This window comes from Monodelphis domestica, chromosome 3 (assembly GCF_027887165.1).
Source record: "Monodelphis domestica isolate mMonDom1 chromosome 3, mMonDom1.pri, whole genome shotgun sequence".
In the NCBI taxonomy this organism is placed as follows: Eukaryota; Metazoa; Chordata; class Mammalia; order Didelphimorphia; family Didelphidae; genus Monodelphis; species Monodelphis domestica.
In genome coordinates, this window is record NC_077229.1 from 350,085,100 (window position 1) to 350,112,676 (window position 27,577).

Sequence of the window (27,577 nt, forward strand, 5' to 3'; positions counted from 1 at the left end):
AAATAAAAACTGTCTCATACTCCATCTACATTGTATCTTTCTGGTACTTTTCAGAGAGATCCTAGATTTGAGCTATATCTAAGTTTTAAGTGATATTTCCCTTCTGGGGCTGGGGAAACATTGGGGAGATTGTAAAGAATCAGGGAATGTAGTAAATGAGCCAGAGCCCTTTCTTTAGAGAGGAGATTCCCCCAGCCCCAGGACTGAACCCATGCCCAGACCTGCCATAAGCCAGTGCTAGTGGAAGCTAAATGCTTATAGCGTATCTATTTGCCATACTGATTAGAGTAATATAACTTCACAATAATGAAGCTTAAATAGTAATATAGTTAAAAAGATATTGTAAGGATATTTCAAATTAGTCACAATAATGGCTTTATAAGTTTGAAATGAATGATTATATTAATTAATTAAATTATTTAGTAACATAGCTATCAAAATCTATAAAAAACAAATGGATTTTAAAGTAGCTAATGATAATACAAGGAACCAAATTTCTAAAATTTATCAATAATCTAATCCTCACCTACATATTTAACTTTTGATGGGCCAGTAATCTCATTGATGTTGGCCTTCTTTAAAACCTTGCAGATTACAAATAAACTAGAACACATGCACAGATACAAAAACAAATCCATACATAAACCAACCAAAAGAAATGGGCATTCAGTCTGCTTCTACACTCAGGTATGACTGCTTAGAATACTTTTTTGTGTCAAATGAATTTTAAAAAATTTAATCCTTTGAAAAAACAAAACAACAAAAAGAGACAAAACTGTCAAGTAATCAAAATAATCAGTTCACAATAACTCAAACTAATTCAAAGAACATTAGACTGTTTGAAGAAATATAGATATATGTACATATATATATCTATATATCAAACAAAACAACCCTGGAATTTTATTTTATGAAGCATTTTAGATCATTTATTTTAATATCCTTCTTTTCCCAATGAGGAAACTGAGGCTTAATTCCTTGATCATTTGTAGCCAGGTCCATCTGTGAACATTCCTTCTTATAGATTTATCAGTTAGTTTATATGGTTAATTAGTGGCAGCCACTGGACTAAAAGCCTAGTATACTAACTCTCAATTTAGTTCCTTTTCCAAATACATGAAAAATAAATTCACAACTGCTTATCTTGTTGGTTCAGTGTTGTGTAAACCATGGGGACTAGTGCCATTGATTTCTACAGAAGTCTACAACATGTGATAGAAAGTACTTTGATTTAAAAAAAGTTTTAAAGCAAGTAACGGTTTTTGAACTATGTATTCAAAAAAGAGGTAATAGGAGAAGAAAGGGAAAAAAATTTATTAAGTACATTCTATGTGCCAGACACCATACTATGTATTTTACAAATATTATCTCATTTGATCCTCACAAAAACTGGGGGACAAGATGCTAATATTATTATTTCCTCCATTTTATAGTTGAGGAGACTAAGGTAAAGGTTAGGTGCTTTGCCCAGAGTACACAAGTAGTTAAGTATCTGAGGATGGATTGGAAGTCAGATCTCTTCTTCCTATTTCTAGCTCCTGTGCTCTATCCATGGCACTACCTCACTTCCTCTAGAATAAAACAAAATAACACTGAAATGGATCTGAGACCTTCAAAAAATCAGACCATAATCCATGCATGGCTTCCCAACTTCTGTGACTTCCTCTATTGCCTCATAAATCCTCCAGAAGGAGTTCTATAGCCTGATAGAGGCCATCCTTAGGTCTTTGAACATTCAATGAGTACTACTGTAAGTATATCTCCCTATCTCTATCTCGATCTATATCTCTATCTCTTGATCAGCTCTACTGGCTTTGCTTTCTACTATATACCAGAGCCCAAACAATAGGGATTCTTCATCCATGGACTTGGTTTTTCCTGAGTGTATTGCTTTTAAGGAGTTGTTGGTTTTATTTAGGAGAATATAGTTTTCTGAGACTTGTACAATCACACACAATCTATATTGTTGTTGCTGTTGTTCAGCCATTTTTCAGTCCTGTCCAACTCTTTGTGACTCTATTTGGTATTTTCTTGGCAAATATAAGGAAGAGGTTTGCTATTTCCTTTTCTAATTCATTTTAAAGATGAGAAACTGAGGCAAACAGGGTTAAGTGACTTGCCCAGGGTCATATAGCTAGTAAGTTTCTGAGGCTTTATTTGAAATCAGGAATTTTCAGACCTGGCACCATCCATTGTGCCACCTATCTTCTTATAATGTATAATGAGTATCTATTGCAAGTCTTTAACATCCCCCTTAATGAATTCTCCTGGACTGTGCCTTTGGACACTATTTTTTTTTTTGTGGCTAACATTTTTGGTAAAATATATATTCTTTTTATGCTTTATTTGATGTTGATAATCAGAGGAACAACATAATTATCTTTGTTGTTGCATATTTCAAGGAAACTTGTTTGATCTTTACAAATGCACCAGAGACTCTTTGGGAGAAGAAATTAATGCTCCACTTTACTCTATTGAATGAAATGATTTCTTAAAATATTTGCAGTCAACAAAAAATATGTACAGCAGGATCACATTTCCTTTGCCCCTTTCAGTCAACTGAGTGAATGTGGTCTAATAGAGAATTTATTAATTGACCTATTATTTGGTCTGGAATTCAATTTAATAAAACGTTTTTCTAGTCTCTTATATGTTTGTAAAAATAGTCTCAAAATCCTTGAAATAGACACTTATATGCATATATAATATATATGATTTAAATACATGGTCTAAAAGTATATACTCAGCTCATCTAATTATAGGTCTACAATCTGCATGAAGCAGTTACATTTTTTAAAGGAAGTAAATTTTTATAGGGCAGATATGTGGTACAGTGGATAAAACACTGAGGCTGGAGTTGAGAAGACCTGAGTTCAAATTTTGCCTTAGATAGTTACTAGCTGCATGACCCTGGGCAAGTCACTTAACCCTGTTTGTTTCAATTTCCTTATCTATAAAATGAGTTAGAAAAGGAAATGGCAAACTACTCCAGTATCTTTGCCAGGAAAACCACAAATAGGGTCATGAAAAGAGGGACACAACCCCCAAAAAAACAAATGACAGATTTTGATGTGTTAATCCCATACTTCTGAATAACAACAAAAAAAAAATCAGACATCTATTTGCATTCTATATATCGAATTAATGAGTGGAAGAATGTAACCTTTATCTAGAATTACATTACTTCAGAGTTGGAAGGAACCTCAGCAATGATCTGGTTCAACTTATCCTAAAATAAAACAAAAAAAATAGAACAAAAAAAAACCAAAAAAATATTTTACCAGATGTTACCTAGCCTCTGCCTGAAGACTTTCACTTAGCAGGAACAAACTACCTACCAAGGAAAGCCCACCTCATCTTGAATAGCTCCAAGCCTATGGATTCTGGATAGCTTTAACCCTAAATTTGTCTCTGTGTGTTTTCCAGCCACAGAGGAAAATAGTATTTCCTTCATATACTCACACCTTCAGGACCATGTCTACCCCTTTCATTCTTCCAGTAATTCAATTCTCTCTTCTACTACCACCATCACCATCACCACCAGCCCTATTTGTCCACTTGCCCTTTCCCATCTGTCCTCTGTGTACTAATATATTGTTCAAGTTTAAACTTTTTAATGTGATTTTGTATTTTTGTTTAATTTATGACACAATGTAATTATTTCAGAAATCCTCCATCTCAATATACCTGATAACTTTTCCTATTTTTAGCCTATACTCTAAGTATGCCTTAAAACTATTGACCTGAAAAGAACATTTCTACTGCATACCAAATTATGCTCCTCTCCAAACCTGATTTTATTTTAATACACATTCTACTATGGTACATTTCAAAAGCTTTTAAATGAATTTTAATTGATATAATTCATTTGGCTGAATTATATATAGTTCATGTGAGTGTTTTCTTCTTCCTTAGCAGCTGTTTATATTGTAATTCAGAGGCTGAAAGATACCTCAGAGGACATCTAATCTAACCCCCTCTTTTTTAACAGCCATGGAAAGTGAGGCCTAGGTAGGACAAGAGACTTGTCCAAGGTCACAGAGGTAGTAAGCAAGGTAGTGGACTGAACTCAGATTCTATAATAATAAAGCAAGTACTCTTTCCCTTTAGTCTACTGATTACAGGAGCCATGGCTCAGTTATTCTGGCCTTATGGAAATGGCATGCAAATACAGAGAATTAAATGTTTTTATTTGGTTCTAATAGGCTCAAGTATTTAATTTAGAAATCCTGTTGATGCATGAGTGAATAATATTATTATTGTCTCACAAATGTGGCATCTAATTCTACTTGGTCTATTATTTATTAGTTCATTTTGTAGTTAATCTTATAACAATTACAGCAGCATTTATCTTAAGAAAGCTCTGAAAATAAGATAAACTATAATAGTCATCTGATCAATGTTTACTGAAATTGTTTATTCTTTATCCTTCTCTTTGTGGGACAACAAGGTATACTGAAAGGAGCAATTAATTTGGATTCCCAAAACCTGAATTTGAATTCTGATTTGTCAGTGCTTAGTAAGAGAACCTGGCACATGGTAGCTGATCATTTAATGCTTATTGATCAATGTTTGCTCATTAGGCTATCTGTTTTGACTCCTCTATACTGTCATCTTTAACTGGGGATATTAATACCTCCGGTGCCTCTCTCATAGGCTTGTTGTTTTTCTCTTTAAAAGTTAATTTTTATAAATGCTCATTTTTAATGTCTCCCTCCCTTCTCAATAATTCCCTTCCTCCCTTGAACAAGCAACTGCATCCTTAAAAAAAAAGACAAATCAACATACTTTTTGCACCTATCAAATATCACTCCTCTACAAGTGGGAGGTGGGGATGCTGCAGTTTCAAGATCTCAGGAGCCAGAACTTGTCACAGTAGTAATCAGAGTTCTGATGTCTTTAAATATTTTCCTTTACACTACTGTAGTCAATGTGTAAAATTGTTCTCCATTATAGGATATCTATGAGGATCAAGTGAGATAATGTGCTGATCAAGCACTAGGAAAATAGTAATATCTAGTATTTATTTAGCCAATTAAGGTTTATAAAGCATTTAAAAATATCTTCTCATTTTATGGTCACAACTACCCTTGAAGGTAGGTGCTATTATCCTTCCCATTTTACAGATGAAGAAATAAAGGTAACTGGTGGTTAAGTAACTTGTTCAGGGTCACTCAGTGTCTGAGGCTGGATCTGAACTCAGGTCTTCCTGACTGCAGATTCAGCACTCGATATATTGTGCTACTTCATTATTATTGTTGTTGTTGTTGTTGTTATAGCTATGTCTATGTCTTGGACCATGTTTATCCACAACCCACCTACCCCTGATTAGTAAAAACTGGAAATTCCTTAAAATTGCATGTTGATATTATTTTAAAATAATTCTACCAGGAATCAGAATATAATGGGTAAGAGTTTAAAGTTTTGTTCTCAGTTCATCAATCTCTCTTTTTTTTGTAGAATGTCTCTTCAGTTGAACTATGGTGATGCTTGTAAGATGAGGAAAAAATAATGAAAGCTCATCATGTGTCATTAAAAATGTCATGGATCTTAGCTGTAATCTTGTGTTGGATTTCAATAATTAAATGTATACAGTGGACTCTATAAACCAAGTACCCACATTCTCTGAATAGAGATCATGAATACAGAAAAGGGGAGGAAAATGTATAATACAGCATTATTTTTAAAAATCCCAAAATTTTAAGGCTCAACCTTAAAAATTGTCATCATTGTTAGAACAACATGCATCAGTGAACATTAACAGGCAGAAATACTGAGTAAAGGGATCAACAGTTTCAATTTAGTTCTTCAACTGGCTGGTTTTCCTCCTCACTGCTCTCTATTTCTCTTTTGAATGAACCTTAGCATGTGGGGTTGGGTGGTAGTGGCTTAATTTGAACTCATCAGATAGAATGGGCAGGGTGTGCTTGTTAGTTTTATAGAGGGCCATCATCTTTTGACCTTTATAATATATGTGACCCAGACCCATCTCAGCAACATCCACTTGCCTTTCTACAATTTAAGATCTGTTAGAGACCTAGATTGCCCAGTCCTATTAAGTGCTGATGCCAATCTTAATCAGAGCCGTTGTGAAGAAAATGATGGTGGTTGTTAGTCCCCCTGGGGTTGGTGGTGGGGAAAGGAAGGGGATGGTTTGAAAAGGGTCTGATGAACTTCACCGCAGAGAATCCTATGGTGTAAATGGTTGATGGAAAAGGAAATGGCAAACCTCTTCAGCATCTTTGCCAAGAAAACCCCAGTTGGGGTCAGAAAGTCCGTCATGACTGAAAAATAACCCTACAACAACTTTTTTTAATGCCTAATTTGTGCTATGTACTTAGTTTGGTTCTAAAATTCCCAAATCTGCTGAAGAAAATTCCTCCTCCTCACTATTATTCCTTCCTCTCTTATTTCCCTTAGCTTTTGAAGAATGTACCCCAGGAGTCTCAGTGAATAGCCAACTCCCTAGAAAGCCTTCTGGTGAACCATGGGCATCTTAAAACTGCAATCGTACTATTGGGACCATTATTAGAAACCTACTGAATCTACATGGGGAAAAGGTGAAACAACCAGTCCACGTTAGAATTGAGACTGTTGAGTGGTTGGTGGTACTGATATGATGTCTCACACAGAACGCCAGCACGATTTTCTGTCTGGGCTGAACCTGTGGCTTATGCTGGAATGGTCCTGCTAGGGGTAGAAATGGTTCAGCAAACATTTATTTTAAGACAGTGCAAATGAATCATTGTAGTCATACATCATTGGTGTTTGTAAAGAAAGAAAGATGTGGACAAGATAGTGAGGAGGGGGCGGGTTATAGAGGTGGTCATGCCAGCAGGATAAGCAGCTCTTCAGTAAAGAGCTTTTAAGTGATGATACTGTAGTTTTTAACAAACATTATTTAAGAGTCTTTTAGAGAGCAGGTTCCCCTTTCCCAGAGGCATCTGCCAATTGACAGTACTATAGGGAAAGAGGAAACAGCTTCCTAAAAGGCTTTTAAAAAAGACTTTTAGAGGCTGTTAAAAAGAAATATAATCACATTTTGTGTAAACCTGTTTAAACAGCAGTTTACTGCTCTGCCTGGGCCTCCCTTTTTCCACAAAACAATCTGCTATTTTCTTTCTCTGCCCGCCCTCCCTCTACAACCCAGCACCCCACTGGCTGTCTGAGCAGCAACAGGATTTGCAGGTGAGAGTCCAGCTTAAACTTGTGCTCTCCAACTGAGATGACCTCTAGCAGGAGAGTCTAGCAGCTCGGGAATGCCATTTTTAATCCTTCCCTTCCTGTCTCCAACCTGTCTTTTCATCCTCTTTTCCTCTCCTTCCCTTCATGCTCTTTATGGGAGCCCACTGTGACCCTACCACTTTCTTTTCCCTCATGCATCCTGCTCTCTCCTTCTTCTGTACATTTGTAAACATCATCCTACCAGGTTGGAATATTTTGATATCTCTGTCAAAATTCTCTTTTTTTAAACCTTACCTAATCTTTGGGACACCTCCTCCAGGGTGTGTATCTTCCCTGATCCAACCCAACTACAAATGATCCCTCCTTTCCTTTACCGATCAATCAGTATCTATCTCTAAGCTTCTCCTACATGCCAAGTACAAGGGTGGGTTTTGGGTATTCAAATATAATATCTTTGACCTCTACTTTTCATTTTATTATATTCTAATTTGCTTTATAATCATTTTGTGGATTTTTCTTCCTTCTCTTCATACTGTAAAGATTTTTTTGGAGAGGGGGGGTAAAAATTGTATTCCTTTTAATTTTTGGAACCATTAGCACAGTGCCTTCTGCAAAAAGGCAAGTGAGGAATATTTAGTGAATTACATTGTAAAAAACCCCAAATTACTCTGTAAACTCATTTCTTGAACAGAACAGAAAGTTCAAATATTTCATATTTACTTGATAATTGAGTCTGTTTGGATAATGATGATCATCATTATCATTATTATGTATTATGTCATTGATTATCTCATGTACTTGGGTATAGGCCTATAGAAAATCATTCTTGGTCCATCATTAGACTTTAAAAATACTGCAAAGTATCTTTCTGTTGGAGCTATTTCTTTTTGTATGTTTTCATTTCTCACAGATTTGATTCTCTGTATTCTACTTCTTTCAGAATGGAAGTGTGAAGTATTAGATAGAGAACTGATCTTGAAACCAGAAAGAGCTGAAGGTTAAGTTTCACCCTTGATGCTTACTGGATGTGTGACTGTGGGAAAGTAACAGTTCACTGCTATGGAAAAGTCACTTAACTTCTGAGTAATATAGGTATTTCTCTTTTCCCTTTCCTTCCTTTCCCTTCCCTTTTACCTTCCCTTTTCTTCATTTCCTTCCTTCCTTCTGTCTTTCCTTTCTTAATTCCTTCCTTCCTTTCTTCCTTCCTTAATTCCTTCCTTCTTTCCTTCCCTTCTTTCCCTTCTTCTTTCTCTCTACTCCCTTCCCTTGCCCTTCTCTCCTCTCGTCCTTTATCTCTCTCTCTCTGTCTCTCTTTCTCTCTCTGTCTGTTTGTTACTCTATAGCTCTGTCTCTTTCTTTCTTTCTCTCCCCTCCTCCTGGGCTTACCGTCTTGGCTCCAAGCTCAGTGCAAATATCTACTTGGCTTTAGCCCACTGTACCTCTGAACTCTTGAGTTCAAGAGATCCACTAGCCTCAGGCTCCCTAGCAGCAAAGATTACAGGCATGCCTTACCATGTAAGACCCTTCAAATTCATGAAAATCACTAAACATATAAATTTAAAAGAAGATGCTGACCACCCTGGGTAGGAGTTTCTTCACTCAGGAGTCTCTGTCTCTCTGCCTCTGCATCTTGTGTTTTTCTCTACATACGTGTATGTTTGTGTATATACATGCATCCCTTTTTATCCCTTTTCTTTTTTGTCTCAAGAGTTGTACAGAAAACACCTTAAAAAATTTGAAGCACCTAAAGACATAGAAGCCATTCTTTTGGTTATGACCAACAAAGCTGCCCAATAGCCATAGTCCACAATCAGTTCTGCAATTTGTTTTCTAACTCATTTAACCCCTACAGGACTGAGTGTGAAGCAGTGGCCTGACTATCAGCTTTCCATTGAAGAATACTCAGAGGAGAATCTCAATTTGAATCATGTTTGGTGAACAGAAAGTTTTTCCCACATTAAGCAGTACAAACAGGTTACTATAAGTATTATGACCTGAAGTGATGTGGTTTAATGTAGAGAGCCAGTCATGGAATCATGAGTTCAAGTCCAACACTTGTCTGACATATACTAGGGATGTGACCCTTGCAAATTAATTAACCTCTCATTACCTAGACAATTTTTATTATTACAATATACATTCCACAACAGTTAGGGAATCCATATTGGTCCTGGCTTAAAGAGTGCACCTCCCCCTGTCCTATTTTATAATTCAGGAAACTGAGATCCAAAGTAAATGAGTTGCCCAAAGAAAACATATCAGGTCCTGGCTTATAAAGAAAAAAGAAAAATAAAGACCTAAAATAGAACAACAGATTTCATTACTATCCCTTCAGCAACATCATCAACACATCACAAAGGACATAGTATTTTGTACCAGTCTTTTGAATCAGAGGTTCTAGAGAGCAAGAAAGATCCATCTTGGTCCTAGCTACTTTAGTTTATTTTCTGATTCAGATTACTAAGAGAAATAATGGTGAAATGTACTTTGGAGTTCCACCTGATATTCTGAAGCAGGTAGATGACAAGAACCTGAGGGTAAGGGTGCCCTCCTTTTTTTCCCTCAGAATTGAAAATGAGGATTCATCTCTTAAATATGAAAGGTTCTATAGTTACAGGGTTTGCCCCCAAAGTGCTAGGCATAAAGGACATCACTGTCGTATTAACATTTCTATGAAAGGGTGAAGTCACAAAGGTAGTATTTCCTGTAAGGGAGTTCATATGAGATTACGTTTTTAAAAATAATTACACTGTTCTGTCATTCCTCTACAATGTGGCAAGTATAGGCAAACAATTAAAAAAAATCTTCCTTTTTCCTACTTCATTATTCATATAATGGAGGAAATGAGGAAAAAGTGGTTTTTCAGCAGACTTTCACTCATTTAACATTAAGTATAAGCACTGTGCTAGTCGTTTGACAATTTCTAATCATCTACCTCACTGTAATTCTGTGAAGGTAGAGACTTGCATTAAGGTATACATCAATGAGGGTCTGTTTTTCTCTCTCCCTAAAAGAGAAAAGATAATACCTTCCAAAAGAAGGACTGGGGATTTTTAGTAGTAAAATAAACAGAAGATTGTTCCATTTTGATTTCTTTGACCAAGAATATTTGGAGATTATTTAAAAGTCTTAGTCAAATTAAAAAAAAAAGAAAACTGGAAAAAAGACTAGAGAAGTTAAAGATAAAGTCAGGCCACAGGGAGCAATGCAGATATGATAGGCCAGCACATCCCTAGAATCCTTTAAGGTTATTCTTTCAGTGAAACTATGATGGCAAAATGAAATTCTCTTTCCTTCTAGCCAGTTGACCTTTACATCTCTAGTTAAAAATGCTTTCTTTTTTTCTTACAGTTCTCAAAACGAACGTCAAACCCAGTGAAGGCCAAATCAAAAGTTTATTTCCACTTAGAGTACAATCATAGGGTCACAGATCTACAGCTAGAAGGGAAATCAAAGGCCACCTAGTATACCTCCCCCACTGTATTTTATAAGTGAGGAAACTGAGACCTGAAGAAGTAAATGACTTAACCAAAGCCATGGATGTATTAGGTAAAAGAGCTAGAATTCACACTCAAGTTCTTTGACTCTAAATCCATGTTGCTTTGCCCTACAATATGCTACCTCACTTCTCTGTCCTTTCCCAATTTTGGAACCTCTCCCAAGTTCTACCTGCCATTTACCTTCCTTCTTCCTTCCCTCCTTCCTCCCCCAGTAGGAGCAAGACTTGACACTTTCCTACTGAATTTCAGTTATTTTTTCCCAGGCCTATTTATCCTCTAGTTCCAGTCATGGTCCTAGGAACTTTTTCTTACTCTTTCTTCCTTTTGTTTAGATATTTCCACTATAGAGTTAGTAAGTAGTATCTTCACCAGAAATGTTACCACTTTAGCCTAATCACTCAATTTATGAAAAATGAAAAAAATGCTATTTAGTTAAGCTAAAATGATCACCTTCTTATGCTAATGGTATCTTGTTATACATAAGAAGTATAGAGAACCTCCTCAGAACCTTTTATGTTTATATTAAAATAGAATACAGTGTAATACATCACAATGGGACATAACACACAGTTATTAAATTGCGGGGGAGAAACACAAATGAACATAACTATCATGAACAATATTAGATTATAGTTTCATTAATGAGTTATAAACCAACTATGACGATTAAGAGAGATCTATGAGAGAAGATTATTAATGACCAGAAGGTTCAGGGAGGGATTTGTGAAAGAGATGGCACCTAAATTAGCCAGTCAATAACATTTAATTAAGTTCCCACTCTATGCCAGACATTATACTAAGTGCTGAGGATACAAAGAAAGATAAAAGATGGTCCTTGTTCTCAAGAGCTCACAATCCAGTTGGGGAGACAGCATGTAAATAAAGTGTGTACAAACAAGATTTTTCTAGATAATGTTGACTTTATCCTGAAAATACCCACACAAGATGGATCACGCAGCAGGCTGTTTTATAGTCATTACAACAAATCATAGGGGATACCTGAAGCCATATAAATAATGCAATGTAATAGAAAACCATAAATAGTTTCTATTCACTGGCTGCATTGGCCAAAATAATGATAATTAGCACAGAAATAGATGACACAATAAGGAATGTTAGTCTTTTTGGAATAGTGCTTGCCAATCACAGATCCATGAACTAGTACTGATTGGTATGTGACAAATTCTCCATGGTTTTGAAAAACTTTTGCTACAGAGGTCCTTCTTCAATCTTAAAAAAACCAATAATTCCCCTTCCTTCCCATGTCTTTCTTCTCCTTATGACTCATAAAATTTAGCTCTTGATCCTTATTCCTTGACACTGACTCTGTGAAGAACAGCCATAGGAGAGAATTTTAGTTAGTTTACCAGAATGTACTATAGTTTGAATGGAGGAAGACTGTTTTTGGAGCCACCAGAGATCCTAATATCTACAAAACACTTTAAAATCCTTGAGATGCCTGTGACAAAATCATATTCTTCATTTTGAGTTCCTAAACCCTGAGTCTATAAACTTGTTTTTTTAAGTTTTGAAAACTTTATTTCAACATAGTTGTCTTCCTTTGTAATCTTATGCATCCTCTTTTATGAATTTAAAAACATCATTACCAAAGGAGTCTGTGACACAAAAAATGATTAAGGAACCCTATATAGATGCTTTGAGTTGAAAGATCTTGAAAATAATTTATTAAGTTCCCAAATCATCATTCTTATATATGCATATTTATATAATTCTTAAAACAGTGTCATGCAACCTACATTTTGAAGACATCCAGTTAAAGATAACTTATCCCACCCTGCTTTCATATCCTCCCATCCCCTTTCCTTCCCTAACCAAAGCAACATGCATAGTTAGGGAATTTTTCTTTATACCGAGCCAAAATTTGATTCCCCCTCCCCCATGACCTTTATCCATTCATTCTAGTTTGGTTCTCCAGGATCAAGCAGAAAAATTCTTCTTCCAGATTAATAACTCCTGAAATGTTTGAAAGCAATACTCATATTCTTCTTAAGTCTTCTCTAGGGTAAATGAACTCAGTCACTTCAACCACTTCTCATAAGCTGTAATGTTTATGTCACCTGTCATCCTGGTCTTCCACCTCTGATTGAATTCTAACTTGTCAGGTCCTTAGACTGGACACAGCATTCCAGATGTGGTCTAGTCAGTGCAAAACTTTAGATGTTTTGAGTTGAATGAGATCTGGACCCTATACTTCTCTTAATACACCATAAAATCACAGTAATTCTTGACTGCCAATTCACATTGCTGGCTTATACTGAGTTTACAATCGATTAGTTTTTGTGTTTCCCCAAACAACTTTGTAGACATCTCTCCTCCATTCTACACTTGTACAATTGATTTTTTAAAACTCAAGTGAAAGGTTTTACTTTTTGTCCCTACTAAATTTCATCTTATTCACTGAATCTCCCTGTTACAGTTTGAGTCCCTACCAAAATAGGAGCAGAAAATCTTTCTACTGAGTAGACTAGTTGGCTGGAAGCAACTCTCCTACTTGTATTAGTCTGGCCACAATGTATCAAAGGGTATTTTTATTAAAATAAAAGAAAAGCAACCACACTTAGATATAAGGCTGCAGGAAAAAATCCATAATGTCCACAGTCTGACAAAGAGCAGAGGATTTTTTTTTGTCTTTGTTTTGTATCTCTAGCACTTCACACAGTGCATGGAACATAAATGTATTTAATAGATGCATATTGATTAATTCCGTAACAAAACTAAGTCTGTCCAATTAGTGCTCTTGTTCTGTTCCTTTTTTAAGGATAGTTTATAGATGCTCCAAAAAAGTTAACTGACCACAATCCCACTAATAGAACTACTTCAAAATATCTTGGCCCCTTTAGTAGATCGTCCCTTGGTCTTTAACTTAGTCTATTCTAGAAACCTCCCAGTTGTTCTTTCTTCTCTGCCAATTCTACTCTGTTGCCTTTGGGTTAATCTTTTCCTTTGGTGACAGCTTAGTCTACTCTTGTCGTTTCCAAGGTCTGGTTTCTTAACAGAAGGCTTAGAAATTTCTCCTGAACCAAATGATATAATTTACTTGTTTCTTGAGAGGCAGTGCACTATAAATGGAAAGTCTGCTGAGCTTGGGTAAGAGGCAAACTTGGTTATAGAGTTTCAGTGATGCTACTAACTAGCTGGGTGACTATAGGGAAATTATTTGATGTCTCTGAATTCAATTTTCCCCATCTGTAAGATAAAATCTAAAAACTGTTATTCAGAATGCCATTTTTAGCTCAAAAATTCCACGTTTAGAAATTTGTTTTCCTTAAACACATTTGTAACTCTATATTTAGCTATATAGTCACCAAAGCATCTTTTCTCACCTCTTCGCTACTCAAAAACTAACAGTAGTTCATATTTACATAATACTTTATGGTTTACAATATACTTCTTCTGCATAGTAGGTAAACTCATAATTATACTCAGTTTATAGATGGTGAAATTGAGGCTTAGTGACTTGCCCAGGATCATATAGTTCAAAAGTGACAGTGATAACTCTAATTTCAAGCATAGAATTCCTTCCACTAAACCACACTAGCTGGAGCTCAGAACACAGGAGATCAGGACCATCTCAGTTCTCACAAAAAGCATCCTCCTCTCTGAACCTCACCACCCCTCAGTGAACTCTCATTTGAGCACTTAGTGGCTATAGTCAGATCTCTCAAGCCAGCCATTACCATCTCTCCCTGCTCCCATCTAAGGTCCATTAAAGCTTCCCTCCAAGCAGATTTTTAGAGTTCTGGATTCCTGCCCCCAGTTCTCCTACACATGAACACTACAGAGGTCCAAGTATAGTATTCCTCCTTTTACAGCATCAAGACAGCTTAACAAAGGGTGGTTTCACATCACTGGGGCCAGAAGAGTGGATCTTCCCAAAGACCATTCAACCAGCTTCATGACAGCTGGTTTCAATCAGAGTGTTCTTAAAGCCATAATTAACATTTATTATCTAGATAAGATCATGAGCCGTTTGAGATCCTAAAATGCAGCCAGTCTTCCTGCACAGAAGCAGTGCTTGCAGCAACAAAGTTTGCTGGTTAGAATCTGCATAGGAACTACTATAGAGCAAGGCAAAGTGGAATAATGGAGGGTCAGTCAAGTACAGGCCATGATAGAAGAGTACCCTGATATGGGGCCCAACTCATTTATAGCACTCAGTGGTTTGATGATTCTTATTTTAAGACTAGAAAGTGAAAAAGGCAAAGTAAGAAATAGAAATGAACTCTACAAACATGTTTATAAATGTGAAGTCAAAGGATAATTTGCACAGCTAAGCAGTACACTGGCTAATAGAAAAAAGTAGGTCTTTTCAACAAGAATTTACATGATCAGCATTTGTATAGAAATGGGATATTGTCTGTCTATCATGAGTAGGAATATGTTTTTATTTGTTCCTTGTCTAGAAGTGGTGTGCTCTGAGCTAGCCACTTTTCAATCGATCCCCTTCAGGATCAAGACTAAGCATTTGTGAGGCAGTAAGAACTTGGGGTGAGTATGGGGTGAATCTGGGGACATGTGCCTGGACTGTCTTTTTCTCTGCCCAAAGCTAAATGACCCATATGGAGAAACACCTGCTGCTCTGGCCTCAGATGTACCACACTTTATAAAAGGAAGAAAATCTGTCATATTTTTTTGACACGAAATACAAATATACAAATAGATACACTTTGAGGATGAAAATGCAGATATATTTTCTTTATTAATGAAACTCACATTTTATATAGCTCTGTATGGTTGCAGAGGCTTTTCATGTACATTATGTCTTTTGATCTTCCTAAGAACCCTATGAAGTAAGTAGTCAGTATTATTATTCCAGTTTTATATAAATGATTCTGAGAGCTTAATGAATTGCCCAAATTCCAGTTACTAAATGATAGAGATGAGTTCAAAGCCAGGACTCTGGACTTTAAATACACAGCTGCCCTTGCTTATTTTTAAAATTTAAGCCCATATAAAAAAACAAATGTTTTCACCTAAAATTCTTTCTTTCCATTATATCTGCATATACCTTTGGATAAATATGCCTATATATATTATATATATATTTATATATGTCTGCCTGTCTGTCTACCTATATAATTTCCTAAGAGTCTTAATGTAGTTTTAAACTATTAAAATGTGAAATTTTACTAAAACTTTTGATACCTTGCATATACATGTATATACACATTTAAAAATATGTGTATGTGACTCACATATCAGAGGTTCCTAACCTGGAATCTGTGAGAGATTTCATAAGGATATAGGAACTTGGATAAGGAAAAAAATGACTTCTTTTAAAAGTATAATTGTTTTTCTATCAGATATGTTTGATGTATTTACATTATTCTGAGAAGCTGTCCAAAGGTTTCCTCAAACCACTATAAGGTTATGGCACAAAGAAAGGTAAAAACCTCCTATTATGCATATCCATGTGCTTGAATACATGTCTACAGATATGCTCACTCCATCTATCTGATTTTCTCTCCTCACAGAATTTTACTCTAAATTGCTTTAATAAAAATAAAACATCATATACAGGATTACTGAAAGGCAGGAAATGTATTTAAAGGCAGAAACAATTCCATTTTATTTAAAATAGCCATGACTTATTAGCAAGCATAGCAACCATACTATAAAAAAGAAAAATCAAACCAGAAAGAATCACATTCAGTTACTTCTGAGTCCTGAAAAGCAAAATATATTAGAAAAATGTAAACTCAGAGGCCTACCCGTTTCCAGATGCAAATTAAGAATTAAAAAATCAAAATGACAGACTGCTGCTAATCCTGCTTAGGAAGACATAAATTGTTAATCAGGCTTCAGGCAACATTGTTTAATACTGAGTTTAATAAAAAACCTGCCTAAAGGAGGAAGAGAGTTGGTATCCGGAATCTAAGGGCTGGGTATCCCCATCAGCATCTTTATACCCTCAGGCTTTCAGGGCACCATTGATATGGTCTCCTTTGAAATAGGACCCCTTTTAAAAGATTCTGAATTATTAAATATGATGCTATTAGAATAAAGAATATAACAAGCCAGATTTTCCATTGGAAAGGAATGGATTTGAACAGGAAATAAAGTTGAAAAAAATGTTTGTCTAAGATACTATCTTGTTGGCCAAAACTGGTGTAGTTTCTTTTGAAAATCAGCTTGTTAGGTAAGAGTGTCTAGCTCAGTTGCTTTCAGCTATTCATTCTGGTGACAGAGTAGCTATATTATAACAAAGTTACCTCTTTATTTTCAGTAGAATTTATCTATCCCATAAAATTACTTACATTTATGCCCGAAAGACTCTCATTGTACAGAAATTCCTGTAATGATCCTTCCAAAAATCTTTTCTGCAAACCCTTCTAGGGAGCAGTTACTTGTCAGTCAGGTAAGCAGAATGGGGGAAGTAATTGTTTGACAAGAAGAGCATTTCTTTAAGGTTCTGTGTGTCCACAGCTTCTCATTAGTATCCAGACTGTTCAGTTTAACATTCGGCAGCAATCTTATTCAGTGTTTTGAATCCCTACTTCATGATGTCATGGATATTACTGCATATTTCTTAATTATCATCAAGGGCCATCAGTTGGGCTGTGATTGGTTTCCCTCATCAGCCATGATAATCAGATTGTCACACAGAATGCAAACAATTTTAATGTAATAAGCAATTGGAGCACATACATATGCTAAATGAATAGTACCAGCTTCCTAGGGCTGTGATGAAAAGCTTCTTGTCCACTGTTACCTAATTAATCCATCTTTTGGCTGTTTTGATGATTCTCCCCCAAATCTTCCTTTTGCATCAAAATCTTAATTGAAGATGCTGGGGTCCACTTGAAGTACGTGTTGATTCTGTCTCTAAAATTAGCTATCTTCCCCTTTTTAGTGAAAAGCTGGCTTCCCCTCCAACCCCCCCTCCAAATTACCCCCCCCCCCACCCCGCCATATAGATCCTGCCACACAGTGTATCACTGATATTTTTAGCCAACTCTTTGAGGCTTAGCCCAGCGCCTGGGACATAGAAGTTACTTAATAGGTGCTTGCTGAATTGGATGGAATTTAAAAAACAAACAAGTTGCCATATAGTTAATCTTGGGCAAGAGCTTCTGACAAACCTATGGAATGATGGGAGGAATAAGCAATAGAAGTCACCCTGGGATTCATCAAGATGCCACCTTTCTGCTTTCCATTTCAAAGAGGGAATCCAGTCTCTTGGACCAGGTTTGTTTGCCTACAAATGAAGATGATCACCTTACCTTTTCTGAAGGCAGAAGTTGTTTCAGGTTTTGTAAATCTTTCCTCTGTTTTCCAAAATCTTTTCTCTCTTTTCAGGTTTGTGACTGACTTCTCCTAGAGGGCACTACAGATTAACTAACTAATCCCTTCAGCTCTTTTTGTCAAGGTCTACCCTTTCCTGATGTTGTCTTGAGGGGGCCAGGAAGAGAGGAAATCAGCTGTAGCAGTGATTTTCATCAGATAACCTGCCTTACTGAATCCAGTCTTTTCTACACACTGACAAAAATCCCAGCTTCTCTTAAGTGAGCAGTTGTGAGATAAAAGCAATAACTAGGAAATGCAGCTGCTCAACTTTGTTCAATTAGGATCCAGCATGATTATTTATTAGATAGGCTGTATATTAGTACAGATTATGACCGTTCATTGTGACTGGAGAAATTAGAACCTGTTGCTAAGGGAAGCTCAGTCAAACACAGCAAAGGTATGGTTGGCAGCAGATTAATGAACCAAACCAAACAAGCCTTTGCAAAAGGTGAATGAAAATGGATTATCATTTTATTTTTGTGACTGACATATACAAAAACGAAGGACAGTGGTTTCTTTATGAACAGAACTAAAGAACCTTTTCAGGAATTGGAATAGACATCTTTGAAATGCCTTTTTCAAATAATGCGGAAATTTTGTTTTGCAAATTAAGGATATCTCTTTTCTGGTTCGTAGGGCAAAACTGAGCTGAGATAATCAGGCATGACCTCCTCATATGCTGCTAAACATCCATCAACCAACCAGATGCTTAAAATTAATTTTACATAAATTTGGGGAAAATTAGGCAAAGTACAATTTCAGAATTCTTGCTTATGAAGTCAACAGGTTCTCCTCAATTCACAAATGTGTCTCTATTATCAAGAGATCTAATAAAGCAGCTAGTGTGTGGGGAGCTTTTGACTAAACTGGTTTTTGATCTGACTGACTTAAATGGTGCAGTCATTCTTCTTCACTAAACTGGGATCCGTAAAAGAGAAACAAGTACCAAGATTAATCACTTCTCATATAAAATTATTTACCAGATAGACAAGGTCTTAACAAAACCACAATGATAACAATAACTAGGTCATTTTTTGTTATTTTTCAAGAGTCCTCATGCTTTACTAGTAAAAGAGATTTAGGTATGGCAACCATATTTTTTGTTCCAAATATCAAATATCTGATGTGATTAAATGATTAGGATATTGCAAGGTTTTATGTAGAGTAATAATAATAATAATTAACATTTATGTGGAGCTTTAATGCAATGTACTTCACAAATATTATCTTATTTTATATTTAGGACAACCATGGGAGAAAGGTGCTATTATTATACCCATTTTGCAGATAGGGAAACTGCTATAGAGATTAAGTGATTTGTCTAGGGATACCTGACTAGCAGTCTGAGTCTGGATTCTGAATGAAGATCTTTCTGATATCAAGTCCAGTGTTCTCTTTACTTCACCAACCTACTCTTTTCCTGAAGCCCAAACTGTCAGATTTGGAGTCAGAGACCCTGGTTTTCAAGCCTGGCTTTATTACATACAAACTGTTGGATTTGGGTAATTTACTTCACCTCTCTAATCCTAAATCTACTCCTCTGTAAAATGAAGAGGTTGAATGAGTTAATTTCTAAGGTCTCTTTTTGCCCTAAATGATCTAAGGAGGTCCTGAAAAATTAGAGGCAGATATATATTCTCCACAGAATACAGGTAGTTTTCATTTCTTTATTGTTTGGCAGATAATTGAATATACTGTAGCTAAAAATTATAGATTAAAAACTAAAACCTCATTTTAACTGCCAGTTTCAACAGCTTCCTTTTCTACAAGTTACACACACACACACACACACACACACATACACATACACACATACACACACACAACCCAACAACAACAGCATACACACAAATGTGTAAACTCAACACACCTCTCTCCATACCCCTTAATACACATGATAACTACAAACTCCTGGTTATATTTCCTAGCTTGAGTTTTAATTTTACTTGTTTCCATTATCTAATAGTATTAATAAACGATGAAATATTTTCAGTAGAAATAAAAAGAAAAATGAATAAACTTCTTATGAAACTTCAACAAGTCCAGAACTGGTCTTTAATTTTTTTTTTAAAAAGAGACTGAAATAATTTACCTCTAGATTTCCCTTCTCTATCATAATTCCCTTGATAATTCAAAAACTGGATAATCAGAATCTAGAGAACAGAGACTATATGGTCATTTTAGTGATGAGACCTGGGAAGGACTGAGAAGGAAGGTGTCTTAACTGCAATAGTTATCAAATTAACATTATAATAAATAGCTTTTTTTCATTTTCAGTCAACAAGAATTTATTAATTCAAAGCAGATTCCTAATGCTTTGTTAATCTACCTTTCTCCTCCTAAATACCAGGTAATAGGCTAGGTACTGAGGACACCAGACAGAAATGAAAAGTCCTGCCCTCAAGGAACTTTTGCTTTTTGAAGGATACTACATATACACATAAGTACATATAACATATATATGTATATACAGAGTAAACACAGGGAAAGAACTGTTCTGGAATTTTACTTCTTTTTCAACACTATAACATACTAGTATATTTTGGTATATTTACTTTGTAAAGAATTTTTTTTTGTATGTATGTATGTATGTATACAGTTTTTGTATGAATTGAATTTTAATGCTCAGAAAATACTAAGTAAATGACAATAATGTCATCATGAAAGGAAAAAGAATGACTTTTCACTTATCAGAAAGGCTAGAAACCATGTAAAACTTTACCTAATAATGTCAATCAAGTAAAAAATACCCTGATTGAGCTAAGAGAGAAGGTATTTTTTTAAAGAGTCCAGAGAGCCTGAGATGCTCTTAGATGGATAAAAAACATAGTTGTCAAGAGGGAAACTAAAATTATTTAATTTCTTTAAATTATTCTCCCTCTATCAAAAAGTCTTCTCTTATTACAATGGAAATCAAATAATTGATTCAAGGGTCACCAAAATCACCTTTATTGTCACACAATGAGTTTGTCCATGGCACTATCTCTGCTAACAAACTCTTGTAAATAGTTTGTTTGTTTTCAAACAAAAGTCTATAAGACATCTATTTGGCCACAAAATCTGTCTAATCATTGACAAAATGTTTTTAGCTGAATTTCTGAATTCCCACTTATTTGTCCAGGTCATCCATAGGTCCTTCTAAAGCGAGATTCAAGCAACCATTTCACTTCATCACTTTCACTGGGTTCTTCAACAAATGTATGTTATCCCATAAGCCTTAAGTCAAAAGAACTTAAATTTGAGGTTAACAACATTTACTTCCTTTTTGCTTTACAGTGTGATTGTCAATTATTTTAGTCTCTGACCTCTCTGGGCACCACCTATTATTAAAGTTGCACTAACACATAGCACTGAATTTAGTATTATTTGAAAGTCTTGTTTCTATCATCTTTTACCACATTGTACCATTTGTAGGTTTCTATTTTCTATTGATATATTTATCTTCAACACTATTGTTCAAGAAGATGAGTACATTATTTCTTTGGTTTACTTTGGTGTGGGAAGTAAGATGGCGACAAACAATAAGTAAATGATGTTAGACTTGTGTTGATAACTATTACAACTGTTAATTATTATGAAAAAGTTAGTCTTTTTAACTGCAATATTTGTTTTCTGATAAGAATTCAAATCACCTTGGGATACAATCTGTGAGTTAACCCTTGAATGTAGAGATTTCATTCCATTTCTACCTCTGTGAAACACTAACAGTGAGGTCTCCTTCAGGCAATGACTACCATCTTAAAATTTGCATTTCAGGGCAGACAGGGTATGGTAATCATGCATGTGAACCTGCATTTCTTCAGAATATGATAGAAAATGGTAATCCTTCATATGGAAAAATGTCAAACCTAATTCTGCTTTTATTTTCAATTCATCCTTATGCATTTTTTCTCTCTTTTTCTATTTCATTCATTAGTTACTAATTCATGGACAACTCAATAAAACTGAATTTCTTTTGTGGTTTTCAATGTCTGTTGACAGAAAGACCAATTTACTCTTTTCTATAAAAGATATACTATATGTGTGTGTGTGTGTATGTATAATGTCCTACATAGGAATATTATTTAAGGTTAAGAAAATTTGAAACCCTACATTAAGGCAGGCCCTGGGTTATTTCATTCATAAATTGGGCTGCTCAACAAGAGTTTTATGTATCATTAGGAAGAGTCTGAAGTGCATGGTGCTTTATCAATGCTGCATCACATTCAAGAGTAACATTCTGTCTATAATTAAAATTCTCTTCTTATGAATCAAAACAAGATAGGATAATAAATCCAGAAAACAAGCACCCACAGAATCAGTGAAAAGAGAGTAAAGAGGTTAAACAAATTGGAATGTTACCTAAATATGGAGGGATTGAAGTATCCAGTGCCTTTTGTACACATGTTATGGTCTAAATAATTGCATATGCCAAATAGGGGCATTACCTCTTCATTAAATTGTCTTTGTGAGTACTTCAGATAAATTCCTGGCTTGTTCAAGTCTAGTTAAATTTTTTTTTTTTGCCTGAAGTATCTAATTTATTGAATCATTTCTCTGTTATTCTTTGGCTTCAGGAACTCATCCTTAAAGCATCTTTTGGTAGTAGCTAAGGGTACATTTTACTCTGGAAGAAGATAATTCATTCTCTTCCACTTTCCTATATCATTCCTTAAAGGGTCATAAAAACTATCTACCTCAAGAAATAATGATGGTGCCTGACATAGAGGGTCTTGGAGGTCCTCACATGACTTAGTGAAAGAGAAAACTGGTATGAATAAAGAGAAAGAAATGTAGTGATATGGACATTTAAAAATATTGTAGCCTATATTATTTCAGAAGAATGAAAGCCCCCAAATATTTTCACCCAGTTTCAGAAAAACACCTCAGTCCCCTCCTCTCTTCAAATAAAAATCTTTAAATAAAAAGGCATCTCCCCAATTTTTCTATATTACTTTTCTCTAAAATCACTAGAAATGTGTCACAAAAGTAAGACTGACAGATAATTCCTTGTTTTTTAAAAAATATTTTTCTTTCAGTAAGTTTCTTGTTAGTACAATGTTCCCATTCTCTATATTTATTATGCATTATTCACGATTTTTTAAGCCAGAAAAGGTTTGATTATCTGCTTTTTCACCTTTTTGTGAAGCAAATAAGGTAGGCTCAGTAGACACTGGCTAAGCTGAAACACTATTAAGAAATGCAATTCAGACTGAGTCATTTCTTTCCTTTTTCATAAGCCAGACCCTAATTCTTACATACCCCAAAGAATGGGCTGCCATGACTAAGCAAGGAACATGAGGAAACTAGCGGCTGCCGGATGTTATCTCATTTGGAACACATTTCAAACTTTAGAACAGATTTTTAAATTGGAAGTCGAGCCCTGCATAGTGTCAGCAGAAGAGACTGATTCACCACACAGAACTTATCTACCTCCAAGTGCTAGGGAATGCTTTTTTAAAGGAGTAGGGTACCCAAAAAGCATCACAATAAAGCAAAACTATGGACTAAAACAGACAATCCCCATTGGTGACATACATATCTAAAAGTCTATTGGCTTCTTTTTAATAAATACTTATATGAACAGGTATTTCATTGTTAGAAGCCACTACATCAGCAGAAGTAGAAAAGTTCTATACATTTTTGAAACGGTAATTACGTTCCCACAACTTTTCTCAGAATTATGGTCTTCAGATTATCCTTCTGGAAACATAAAAATAATGTCATTGTCCATGGGAAATGGATTTTTTTAAAAGGGTAAATCAGACTTAATTATTAACGAGGATACAACAACTCCTTAAGGAAATTCATTCTTGGCAAGGTCTGGGAAAAAAGGACATCTCATTTTATAGTTTCCAGTAAATGCTAACATGTTTCTACTTATTTCATTTAACTGCATGGGAAATTCTCATTGTGTTTAAACTCTTAACAAGAGACATGGAAAAACAAAGCAGATATTTTGAGGTCCTCCATCTGGATACATTTACATATGTAACAAAATAACAGGCCACTGTCTACACATAGAAATTAAGTCTTGCTGGACAGGCATTTCCCCACCTCTCCCTTTTCTAATAAAAGGGCTGCTGCTATATTTTTAAAACTTTAGTAGCAAAAGCCATCCTGCAACTGTAATGCTGAGAGAAATGCACAGAATGACCCACTAGAGGTCCCTTCCAACCAAAAAAGTTTCTATAATTAAAAGAAAACCACTATACCTATCTGAATGAGGAAACAAATGATTGTAGAGCAACTAGGTCCCAGGAAGGGGTGGCCACACATTTCATGTCCTAAGAAAGAGAAAGTGTACTTCATGAAAACACTTGATCACTTTCCATCTCCCTGTCACCAACGTAACCATACTATTTTGCTTGATTTCCAAATCAAAACTTTTTGTCCAGTGCAACATGCTAGTGGAAACATTTCCAGCAAAGAGGACAGACTATCTGGGTACTGTGTTTGGGTCTGTAACCGTGCTTTCAATCCTAGTTGTTTCAAATACATCTAAAGCAACATTTTGCACAGACATTTTCTCATTAAAAGGAATATTGCCTCTAAGAGTAAGTTTCTACTTTCAAAGCTGATGGATGGTGGGTGGAAGAAGGAAGGTGTATATTTTTGATAGCAAGCAACATAGAAAATGATGAATTTTTGTTTCTCTATTTTATCTTTTCAGTGTGTTAGTATTGAGAAATGTAAGTGCAATGAATTAATGCAAAAGCTAAATATCCAGAGGGACTGCAAAGTCCCTACAGGGATTCTCACATGCCAATTCCTTATAATGGCTGCAAAAGATAATTGCAGAGAATTACAGTAGAACTAAATCATTGCCATTTTCCTTGAAAAATGTGTTGCTGCCTCTTAGGGCTTTTTGGAAAAAAGTTTTCTTCCTTTGCCTCAAAAATATGAAAAATCAATAAAAGTAGGTAGAAAAATATACTATGTACCTTTTGTTCCCCTCCTCCACCCTTCATACTGCCCCAACTAGTCAAAATCTACAAGTGTAAGGAAAGGGATATAAACAGAAATGATTTATCCCAGTATAGATGCTGACTTCTTTTTGAGACTACCTAGCAAAAGGAGCTCTCCATTGAAAATCTGGCTTATAGTACAAACATCATCCTCTTAATGATATAATGAAAACATCTGATTGATCAAATCTCTTATTTCCTCCTGTCCACAACTTGTTGACTAAGTTTTCTTTAAAATAGCAAAGGGCCAAAACATTCTTACACCTTGGATTAAAGCATTCAGGAAAAATAAACTACACATATATATATGTATGCATATATGTAGAAACACTCAGATCCCCAGGCTAACCTTTTTAGGTTTAGCCAAACACAACAGGGAAATGAAAAGTAGACTAGATACTACTTTATTATGGTTTGAAGACTAATTTTGATGTAATTAATGTGAAGGAAATACTATGTTAAAGTTACATTTTTCTTGCTTCCTTTTCCCAGTTCATGAAGTAAATCTTACAACCTTTTTAGTACTGGAAAGACTATATACATAATATTTGAACCATGACATAGCCACATCTGTACCTGACTATGTCTACTGTATTTTTAATTTTTTTCTTTTTCACACCCCACTCCTTTTCTCTACCCTACTCCAAAATGAAAATTGAAGCCATAGATAGATACTTAAATAGTCTGGTCATAGAATTTACTTTGAGAGTTGTAATAAAACTCTGTAGCATGAATATCATAACCAAATTCTCATACAAAGGTTCATTCTTTAAATATCATCAGTAGATGTATGGGTATTCTGAGTATAATTCAGGTCATTAAACTTCTTGATCCTTGAATGTCATCTAGAGTTTCTTAGGGGAACATACACTTGCACTTACAAAGAACTGCATTTAACTCCCCATAAAATATGGATTTTATTGCAGCAGTGACAACACTTCTTCCCCCCCTTCCCTCCACCCTATTGACCTCTATAGCATCTCTGATCTCTGGTCACCAAACTCCTTACAAAAGAATATCTAAATACAAAATTAGATCTATCTCTGTAACTGCAGCTATGTATAAACTAAAAAAATTAAATTAAATGAAAAAAAAACCAAACCAAACTTAACTATCGTTTATTTCTGGGAATTAATGAGTTTTGGACTAGGTGCAATTATTCCGATTTTCTTCTGTCAGATACTTTAAAAGCTACACACACTTGTTTCCGTCCCTGTCCCGTGAACACATTAACACAGAAAGACTTGGCGGTTGGTCTGTCATCTTCAGTAACAGCTCCTGGGCAGCACACCCACAGCACGACTGACTTTTCCCTCTCCTGTGGGCTCCATATGCAGAGAACTGCACTTTATAATAGAGGATTTTTCTTGCAAACTCGGCCCTGATGCACTAGGTCCACCAGAAGGCACTGTCCAAAAGGTGGATTCAATCAGCTTCCTTCTTTCCTTGTCCCTAGCTAACAACTGACTGATTGTAACTAAAGTTTTTCTGCTCCGCAAGCATTTGTATGTGCAAAACGATCAGGAGCCAGTTTGCACCTGTCCAAGCCTTGCTTCGTCCCTGGGCAGGAGAAAGAGGTGCCCACGCCCGATGCCTCTACTCTCAAGGGCTCCGTCTGCTCTCACAACTGAGCTGCCAACTTTGCAAATAACCCCTGTCAGCCGCAGCTATCAAAGAAAGGGCAGAGAGGCGGCGACGGAGCTCCTGCTGAAGGCAGCGAGTGCTCCATTTGTCCTACTGAAGTCCAGAGCCTGGAGGAAATCCTTACCAGCACAAACCCAGACCTCAGCCGCACACTCGAGAAGCACACTGGTCAGTCCGCGTCCACAGTGTCTCTCCGCCTAGGAGTGAGACCCCTGCTTCTACGGGTTGCCTGATGTCTCCTTCTGGCGAAGCTACCGGCACCGAACTAAGGCTCTGACTCTTAGAGCATCACTTTTAACTCTGGCATGCATGCATGCAGTGGAAGCTGACGGGACCCTCTAGCGGACTGGTTTCCATTCAATGATAAGGAAAGACCAGAACGGAAACCACAGCTCCAAAAGCAAAGCAAACACTCCAATAACACAAGAGATCACCTTAACCATCTCCCCTAGTGACAAACACACACAGAAAGATTTTGCTACCGGTTTTTGCTGCTCCTGCTGCTGCTGCTGCTGCGGTCCCCACTGCCTCTGCTGCCTGTGCTGCCGCTGCCGCTGCCACTGCTATCACTGCTGCCGCCTCTGCTCCGGGGGCTGCTGCTACTCCGGTAGCCTACACAGTTCTCACTGCTTCCTGCTCAAACTGCAGCACTCAGTATGGGAAGGTGCTGGGGCTTAGGGAAAGCAGGCTCTTCTGGGCACACACTGATTTGCAAGTGAATGGAGTGGGAGGGTGCAGAGAGAGGAGGACTTTGTTAAAGAACCCTCTCACCCTCCCTCCCACTCTCGCCCACCCCCTCCTCATGATAGAATGACTCCCAGTGTTTGAAGTCCACAGCAATCAGCTCACAGTAATCCTCCATCAGCCGTAGTATGTGCAGTGATTTTTTTTTTTAAGGTTACAACATACTCGGAACTTGTGTGAGTCCATATGTTTCTCCCTTTTTACTATTGAAATGTCCTCTCTGTACTATTATCGGAATATCACAAGTGA

General features: G+C 36.1%; 1 protein-coding gene across 2 annotated transcripts in view; it reads right to left on the minus strand.

The window, feature by feature from the left end:
- Positions 1–27,361, minus strand: part of CDH6 (cadherin 6) — a 202,152-nt gene extending 174,791 nt beyond the window's left edge. The window contains exon 1 of one of the 2 annotated variants that reach the window (XM_056824260.1): positions 27,067–27,361. The gene's annotated coding sequence lies outside the window, so the exon portion shown is untranslated. Of the gene's footprint in view, positions 1–26,708; positions 26,966–27,066 lie in introns of those variants that run through there. The other variant, XM_001364806.4, reaches the window with a different exon arrangement.
- Between the last annotated feature and the right edge of the window lie 216 nt (positions 27,362–27,577).